At 45.2% G+C, this 9401-nt stretch overlaps 1 long non-coding RNA gene across 1 annotated transcript in view; it reads left to right on the top strand.

The window, feature by feature from the left end:
• The window catches only part of LOC108445346, a 24868-nt gene extending 16681 nt beyond the window's left edge, over positions 1–8187 (top strand). Inside the window, exon 3 of the long non-coding RNA XR_001860172.1 lies at positions 2573–8187. This is a non-coding gene — a long non-coding RNA (uncharacterized LOC108445346). The remainder of the gene's footprint in view (positions 1–2572) is intronic.
• Positions 8188–9401: the final 1214 nt, after the last annotated feature.

The following is a 9401-nucleotide window of genomic DNA, read 5'->3' as shown; positions in this document are numbered from 1 at the left end:
CCCGTGTCTCCCCGGCCGCGGGGGCTCCGCGCTTCCCGCCGCAGCAGCGTCCGAGTGCCAGAAAACGCCCAGAAGAGCCACGGGGGCGGGAGGTGTTTCCCAGCCTGCGGGACGTTCTTCGTGCGGTCTTGCAATGTGGGGAATTCCTGCTCTACAAATACGCAGTTGCACATTTCTGCTTTTGCCGGCTCCATTCCCCTCGCGGATTCTTCTTTTCCCTTCGCTGCTGCTCTCCTTCTCTCGCTGTTACCACGGGGGCTGCAGACACCGCTCCTGACAGCAGGCTTTTGCCATTGCTGTGGTGTTATGTATTTTTAACCGCTGATCTCTCCTTTAAGGAAAATTTCCTTCATGTAACAAATCATTCTGAGTTCTTGTGTTTTGGAGTGTGGCCCTGTACAAATTTTAAAAAAGTGTTGTGGAAAGCAGCACTTGGTTAGGAGAACCAGAAGGTTCTTCATAGCTAAATTTTCCTGTAAGTACATGCAGGATAAAATCCTTCTTTGGCAACTGAGACTTTATAAATACAGAAAATGTGTGTGTACACACTTACTGACATTTTTGGTAGTAAACCTTTGTTTTATACTACTCAGATGCAAAAAAAATTACTGTGTGGTCCATTGATCTTGATCAGACATGGACATTTGTAATTGCAAAATGTGAAATGAGAAAAAAAGAAAAGGGTATGGGCTAAGGAAATATACCTTTTCCTACATTACTCGCATCTGTTAATGCATGGACATAGGATTGTTGCTAGTTTATAGCAGCAGTTTGTCATTTATGCAACAAAATCACCAAGTTCTGTAGTTCCCAATGTCACGGAGTTTGAGGTGCTCACAATTTATTAGATCCTACAAGAATTATAATATTCTTTATATGATCAGCTGTTGCCCTTTATTTGAAAAAGAACTGACTATTTAGAAAGTATGAGGAGAAACAGGGTTTGCTAAAGAAACTGAAGTGCAGTGGATCCTAGAGAAATGTAAGGACCAGTGAAATGATGCTGCAGACAGAAGGAAGTCCTGGATTCTCTGTGCTGCTGTGAGCTCCCTCACTGTGACCTGGCAGTGGCCTTTCCCTGTTTCAGTTCTGCACTGGGGCTGGGCAGGGGGATTTGTGTGGGGCAGTGTGACTGCAGGGGATTCCCCATGGCCCCTGGTCTGAAGTGGCCGAGGAAAATCACAAAGATTACTCCGATCCTTGTGTCTCAGCAGCCAGCCCAGCTGGAGGATGAGCTGTGATATCCGTTGCCAACACAGAAATACAGGCTGAAAATAAATTCTCCCCTTTGGCTGCTCAGCCTGGCTGTGGTGAAGCCACTGTCCCATTCAGTGTTGCAGTGTCAATGTGCCAGGATGAGAGTCTGAGTGGGAAGGACTGAGCTAGAGCAGCTCTCCTCAGTGACCAAACTTACCTGCCTTGATTTCTAGGGTTGTTTTTTCTTTAATCTTTCAACTTCTGAGCCAACAAAGACTAGAGCAGAGCTGAATTCTGGGCTCACTGAGCACCCACAGCTTGAGCCAGTGCAGTGGGAAGATGAGGTGCTGGCTATTTCTGGGAGAAAGGTGCTCACCTTGCATTGGGAATTCCAGGAGTGGGATTTTTTATTTTTTTGTGGTTTATCTTTGTAGCTATGGTTATATTTGTTTTACTGTTCAAGCAAGATTGAGGTGTTTCTGCAATACCACAGCATACAAAGCAGCCCCAGCTCCTGAGAGCCCCCAGTCAAAATACTCCTGTGATGTTTCCAGACTGTTGGCTATCACAGACTGAAGGGCGCCCTGCTCCCAGAGAACTTGCCAGGACTGATGCTTCCCTGGTGCAAATCAGCACAGTAGTAATGAAGTCAGTGCACCCTCATGGTGTTAGTCTGGATTTCTCTTGACATAGTCAGTTAATAGCACTTTTTTCTTTGTCCTGTGCCTCACTTCACTGTAGTACAGAACACCTGTCATGATTTAACTTTTGTGCTTTTTCCCAGAGAACTGAGTGAGATGGATTGTTTTCTGGTGGTCAGTCAGTATTTTCTGGCTGGCAGTCAGAAATAGAACTTACCCACTGAAAAGGCCCAGGTGTGGCAGGAGTAGGGTAGAAAAGGTAAACCTCCGAGCGCAGCTGTATTCTCAGACTCCTTGAAGGAGGGTGCCTGTGGATTCAGCACCAGTGGATCTGACACAATGCGAGAACTGTTTTTCTGTATCACTTACATTATAGTTGAAATGTGAAATGAGCTCCATGTGGCAGCAGCTAAAGGAAAGAAAAAGGGAAAAAAAAAAAGGAAGCACTCTCCAAAAGTTTCGAGTTATCCCTTGAAGCTATATTACAACATCTACTGCTCTAATTGAATCAGTGTGAGAACTTTTCCCCTCTGTTTAGATCATTCCTAGTCTCTGTCCACTTCCCCTTGGAGATGCCCACATTCAATACAAAGATGTGCCAGGGACACCCACACCTAGGGTAGGATTTAACATTTGGTTTACTGAGTTAGCTGCTGAAAAGGAAATGTCAATTCTTACATGCCTTTGCCAGAATCCATTATGATGTTCTCCCTCTTTTCTCCCCTTCTTTATAGACTTGGCACCAGGATGAGGCCCGGGAGTTTTATCTGAGTACAGGCTACTAGATCCACTCTGAGGATGCAGTAGATTAATTGATCATTTCTAGGGAATCTGTTGGGATGAATCAAAAACCTTAAAAGCACTGGCAGCATCTGTGATAGGCCGTTAACAAGGCTGATGGTGATGAAGAAGCAATGTGGCCTCGATGCTGCTCAAACCCTACCAGCCCTGACCAGGAGCTGCATGTGAGGCCTTCTTTTTCACCCGTGAAAGGGTGCCAAGCACAGCCCAGTCAGCATTGTGAGCTCTCATTTGTTACATTTAAAGAGTATTTTTAGAAGTGTGGAGAATATCTCTGCATGTTTCAAAGTATCAATGCTATTACACAGCCCAAAATTACTTGACAGCTCAGAAAGCAAAAGCAATTGATACCCGAATCCAGGTCTGCTCCGTAAGTATTCACATGTGCGAAACAATATGTGATCCACAAAAACATATGGCTCTTGTATCAAATACGTGGAATCAAGTTGAATTATGAAGACTTTGAAAACGTCCTCAGTTTAAATGTACACGGCTCTCTGAAATGTCCAGCTAAGTTTAATGCAACAATTAAAACCAGATAGATTGTCAGGATTCATAGACCGGGGATAGAGTTAATTCAGTATGAAAGAAATGAATGACTGGAAAGAAGACAGAAGAGCAGAAGTGGCAGGAAAAGAATAAGAATGAGTGGAGGGATGAAATGCTAGTATGGGGGGGTAGGGAGAGTGAGGAATAGAAGGGGGAAAGAAAGAAGTGAAATTAACGAGAAAGAAAAACATGAAAGATGGAGATGAGATAGGAAAGAGAAGGAGAGCAGCAAGAAAAATAATGACACTTTATTGTGTCATCTCTCAGCTTTTACTGTAGAAAAACTAAGCCTGTAGCATAAAGGTTACTACTTACGTATTGAAAGTGCGTGGGAGGGGTTTTTTTCCATAGTTATAGATATATATGTGTGTGTCCATGTAATTACATACAAAAAATGACACAGAAATTTCAGTCTTCCTGGGGATCTCCCACTGTTCTCCATACTCTCAGTTTTCCCACGCTGCCACAATTCCAGCAGCAGTAATGCCTTTTTCCATGCAGTGCTGTGAGCCAGGACTTTCTGTTTCAGTTTGCTGGTTTTTTCTGTCCTGCCTTCTAAGAGCTGGAAATGGGGGTTCTGGCTCCTCTGTCCTGCAGCCCCCAACTTTGGGGCTGTCCACTTAGATATCACAGTTGTTTGCAATTGCTGTTTCCTCCTGTTGATACTCATGGCAACATTTTCATTTTGCACTGACTGATCCAAAATATATCAACTGTTTTGTTGTTGAATTAGTGTCATTGTTTTTGCCTTGTCTGTTCCTGTGCATGCAAGCTGCTAGTAAAACAGCATAACTTTTCATGCTTTTTAGGGCTGAAAGAGTCATTGAGTGATCTTGAAATTATCTATTTGATAATTCAACAATGCTAAATATTGACCACAATCTCTCTGCCTTCTTTAAGATAGGCCCTTTCTTACTGTATCATCATCTTCTACCTCTGACTTGGGCACTACTGGGACCATCAGTGGCATATCTTTGACTGAGAGTGTTTATGCTCATGGCCAGTAAATTGTGCTCTGTTATTGTGTGGGGGAATAACACACTCAGCAAGCTAAACTGGATTGCCCATCCATGTGGCTTCAGCAAGGCTGTCTTGGGGAGACAGAGGCAATAGATGAGGTTTCTGGCTTGGGTGTGACATGCATTTCTCTAGCCAGCTGGGGATCCCAAGCAATTGCTGATGCCTGCTGCAGTGGGTGTGCTCCCAAACCTCCTGCATCTGTCTGTCCATGCATTGGGCTGACTCTCCTCATTAAACCAAATACACATTTTCTGGATCTTCTTTTCTTAACACGAGGTTCATTTCAAAGCTGCCCAGGGTCCCTGCATGTGCCCTTCTCTTGCTCGAGGTGAAACTGTGGCACCCACCACATTTAGGGTGTTGAGGATGGTGCAAAGTTTCCTTTCTTGCCCACTGATAGGTTTGTTGCTGTATGTCTCATGCCTGTACCCTTACAGCCAGCTCCTGGGCTCGCACCGATCCCTAGTTTTGGGTGTGCCATTCCAGCTCCAGTTTGTCTTGCCTTAGACATTCTCCCCAAGCTGTGAGGAAGGTCAGACTCCTTTAGTTTTCTCCCGCACACTGTGGAGAGTTTCCTCTTCTCCATAGGTGTCCTCAGGTCCTCCCATGATTGTGTTTATCCCTTGTCCTTCCAGGGAGGGCCACTTTATGAGGAGTCCAAGGATTTTGTGGTTCAGTGATGGATACTTTATTTCGTGGTGCTGTTGGAAGTGGCATTTCAGCATTTTGTTAGTGACCTGCGTGCTTCACTCCTATGCCCTGTCACAGTTGGCATTGTTCACCTTTTTCAGGTGTTCTAGTTTAAGCATGGATCCCGGGTTCCTTAACAGTACATGGTTAATCTGTAATTCTTCTAAAACCAAAATGGCCTCTGGCCATTACTGGACTATTTCTGAATGTCTTTTCTGCTGGTTTGTGTAAAAATCTGAGCTAAATTTTGCCATTCTCCCATATCATTTCCCTGTTTCATTTCTCATCATTCTAATAATCCTGTGACGAAGACAAGAAACAGAAACATGGATGTTTAACACTTAACAATGTCTTATTGTCTTACTGCTTTTGGAAAAGCAAATGGAAGAGGAAAAACCTCACATAGGGCTATAAACAAAACAGAAGGAAGTGAGTTCACTGTCCACGGGAAAGCGCAGCTCTCCTGTGAAGGAGATTTTTGTTTCAGTCAAGGGGAAATGCACCACTGGTCTGGTACTGAGCAGTTCTTTTCAGCAGGCTGCAATGCTGAAAAGAACTTGTCAGGAAACCCCACATATGTCATGCGTACCTTGGGAGTCTTTCTGATGGACATGAGGCCTCTAGAGTCTGAGGCAGAATCAGAGCCGCATTGGAGAATTGGGGATGAAATAGTTAAAAGCTCCTTAAAAATTCTACACACTTAGTGATCTTTGTAAGAATAGCAAAAACCTAGATTACTTAATGTCTCAAGTTTGATAAAGCACAAATATGACTGAGTACCCTAATTTTTTTCCTTTCCTCCAGAAGATGGCAAAAGTTAGCTGCATTTAACACAGGCAGAGGGAGGCAAATGTTGCAGGGCTGTTCGTGCTATGCCCTGGTTTCAGGTCACCAGTGGTTTAATGCTGCAGCTGGAAGGATTGATCCTGAACTAAGTGTTTTTTTGGAGCAATCAGGCACTGCAGCTCCAGCACTGCTGAGATGCAGCTCCAGGCAGCACCAGAGGCTGCTCAGCTGCTGCACGTTCCCCAGGAGCCACGCAAGTCCCAGCTATGGCTGGACATTTCCCTTCTTCATGAGGTGGGAATTGTCAGCGACATCTCCATGGGGATCACAGCCAGAAATGCAGCTATGAGAAGTTTAAATTTTATACACAAAGTATGGAGACATGAATTGCAGTATTTGTTAGTGCTCATGGTATGACAGAGTTTCTGCTGAAGAAAAATCCCTTGAGACTTGCTCCTCAAGTACCAAAGAGATTAGCTCCCACTAATACAGCATATATTTTGTCTGGGACATTGTGGAGAACTTGCGTTTACATAGGAACCTTGACTGAAAAAAAGAAAAGAATATGTAACAAGTATATAGAAAGAAACATCAGATTAAATACAGATTTGGCAACTAGGATTTTTTTTTTCCATCTCAGCAAGGTACTTTAGAAAAAGGAAAGAAATATTACTAACAACATCAAAAGAGACACAAAATAAGCTTTTATTTCTCCTGCAGTTAGTTTATTTTGTTCCTATATTTAGCTGCTCTGGCAGTTTATCATTTCAATATTAGGAAAATATGAGCGTATTTGGGTGAAGTAATTCGCTGAAGTCAAGAGGCTTCCTGGCAGCAGAAAAGGAGAACTGAGGACTGCTTGTTTAAAGGATGCTCCTGAGGTGGTTCAGCTTAACCTGATGCTTATCCCATGGTGAGGTTCTAATTTGATTCCAAACAAATTTGTCCTCACAACTATTTCAGCCTAAGGGTTTTGACAGCTGCTGTAGCCGCCTGATAGATGCTCAGAGTGGATTTGTGCCCATGCCCTTGGAAGGGAAGGGAGCAATGGCCAATCTGGAGGACATTTGACAAATGCCAACGCACCAGCCAGCTGTGCTAACAATGCAAGAGCATGCGACAGCTATTCCTCTCTTAAATGTTCTCTAGGAGGAGGCAAGCTGTGTCCCTAATTCGAAGAAAGCTCCAACTCTCTTCTTGGAAGGGCAGGGCAGGACCAGAGGTGGGGCAAGGACATTGAGCTCTCACCTGTGCTGCCTTTATGTGGAGCTTTGGACAAGATGCACTTGAATACATGTTTTCTCCTTTGGACAGTGTTCAATATACCAGCCACATTACTCGATCCACAGTAAAGTAGTGGTTGTGTCTTCTGTTATGAGAAAATATTCTTGTCACAGTTGACTTCTACAAGGTCATATCCTTATTCTTCAAGCTGACTGGGAAATTTTAACAAAGCGATTCCCTGGCCCTCCACTCCCTGAGAAAATTAAATTTATCAGAACAAAACCTTGATTTTTTTTCATTTTGAAGTCTCTTAATATGTCAAAATATTGTTTCCCATCCAGAAGCAGGAAAAAATCTTGTTATCTCAACGTTTTTGGCTGAGTTGAGTTTTCTAATTCAAATGTGCAGAAGGAATATTGCCAGCTGGCTGTTTTTAGCTGCATGAGAAACAATACCAACCACGAGGAACGACCCTGTATCACTTCCATTGGAATGACTCAGCAATACTCCTTGTCAAGAGCCGATTCTGATCGGGTTGGAGAGCCCTGCAGTGCCGCTGTGTGAGCCCCATCCCAGGGCTGCGTCAGCGATGGTTTCCCTGCCTGTACGGCAGAGGAAGCAGGGACACAATAGCTACGGCGGTAGGAAGCTTTCTAGCCTCACCCCTGCTTCCTCCCCACAGCAGGGGCATTACCTGCCTGCCCACTCCTCTCTGCCGGGTTCACCTTCCTATAATCCCTCTCCTCCGGCAGCTCTCATTTGGATAGAGTGAGACGTGATCAAAATCCTGCAGAAATGGGACCGTTCTCAAGGTGTGTATAGTGCTCTGCTGCAAGCTCTGAAGAAGCTGCGGCAATGTTAATGGCTCTGCTGCTGCCAGATGAAAGGAGGAGAGTACTCAGATCTAATAAATCAACAGATGTTAAATCAATTTCTGCCTTCTCTGTTACATTGAACATCAACAGGAACGTGCAAAAGTGCTTTTTTGTACCGTTTAGCATCTGACATTTCAGCACATCTTGTAAGTGTGCATTAGGAGAATGGAATGTTACTGTATTTGTACTTGCCGATTTGGAATAAGGAGAAAATCTGGAGAGATGCAATGTGCACACGGAACATTTTCCAGAGGGGTTGAGGCTGAGGAAACCCAGCACAGTGAAGCTTGAGCTGTCTTGAAACTTCAGGCTGCAAATGCACGGAGTCAGAGTTTTGAAAAGGAACTGAAAACTGTGGAAACTTGTAGCTGCTTCTCCAAACCCTGCATAATTGTGGGATCACAGATGCCACTGTAAAATACTGAAATAGTGTGTTTGATTTTAATCAAATTTAATTTAATTTAATTTTTGATTCAATTTCAGTTATTCTGAAAATATGTTGTTCCTTCATCTTGTCTCCTCAGCTATGCATGATGGCCTTCTGGCTGGTGGCTTCAGAAGGGCTGTTTTTAGGTAAACCAGGCTTTTACTGATGAGACCTGGCAGCATCCTGATACAGCCCTGTCTTGCTACTGCACATCAGCACGATCTCTCCCCATGCTCGTTCAGCAGTTTTCTGTTAGATCCCTCCTTGCCTACATAGTGAGGTCTCTGGAGTCACCACAAGCCTTTAGTCAGTTCAGGTGTGTGTCTCTCGTGTGTCAGGGCCCTGAGGGCACCAATAGGCCCCAATCAGCCTAAACAGCCTCCCCTGGGCCCTCCACCCACACCTCTGCCCATGGCTCAGGAGCCTCTTTCTGCTCACCCTGGAGCCTTCAGTCTTGACCTGAGCTATATGACAGCTCCAGCCATGGTCACAGCTGTGTCAGTTCTGAACCCCAACCCACAGACGGACATTGTGGCCTGGTCCCAGACCTGCCTTGTCACTATGGATCTGCCTGGGAGACCTGGAGGGAACTGGCATGTTACTGGAGTGGTGAGGAGCCAGCAGCCTCGGCTGCTTTTTGACATGGAAGATGGGTCTTGGGAGATGGGCCTAATGCTTAACTTGCCCCAAGAGAAATTGAGCTCTGTCTAGAGGTGAAGAAACCCCTCTACAAAAGATGCAGAAGCTGGTAGATTTGTGTGGGGAGAGTAGTTGTGTCCTAAAAAGCGGAGATGAATTGCAGAGGCAAAACCGATAAAATCTTTCTTCCCCTCTTCTCTGGTACTTCTCCTCAATCAGCTTCTTTGGATGTTACCTTTCCTTTCTAGGTTCATTTCTCTGCTTCTGCCCAGGCTCTGCTTTGTCCCCTCCTGAGGTCCGGTCCCATCCCAATACCCCTGTCCCTGAGACGCGAACTGGGACAGTGCTGCAGAGGAGTTGTAGCCAGTCTGGCCTCCCCAGGTGGAGTGTTAGCTTTAAGGCTGCTGGAAGAACGGAGCCCCGCGTCCCCAGCGCGGTGTGACCGAGCCCATCCCGGCGTGACCGAGCCCATCCCGGCGTGACCGAACTGTCCCCAGCGCGGTGTGACCGAGCCCATCCCGGTGTGACCGAACTGTCCCCGGCGCGGTGTGA

Source organism: Corvus brachyrhynchos, unplaced genomic scaffold (assembly GCF_000691975.1).
Source record: "Corvus brachyrhynchos isolate BGI_N302 unplaced genomic scaffold, ASM69197v1 scaffold223, whole genome shotgun sequence".
NCBI classification, from domain to species: Eukaryota; Metazoa; Chordata; class Aves; order Passeriformes; family Corvidae; genus Corvus; species Corvus brachyrhynchos.
Note: the sequence above shows the minus strand (reverse complement) of the source record. Positions and strands in the feature narration are given on the sequence as shown.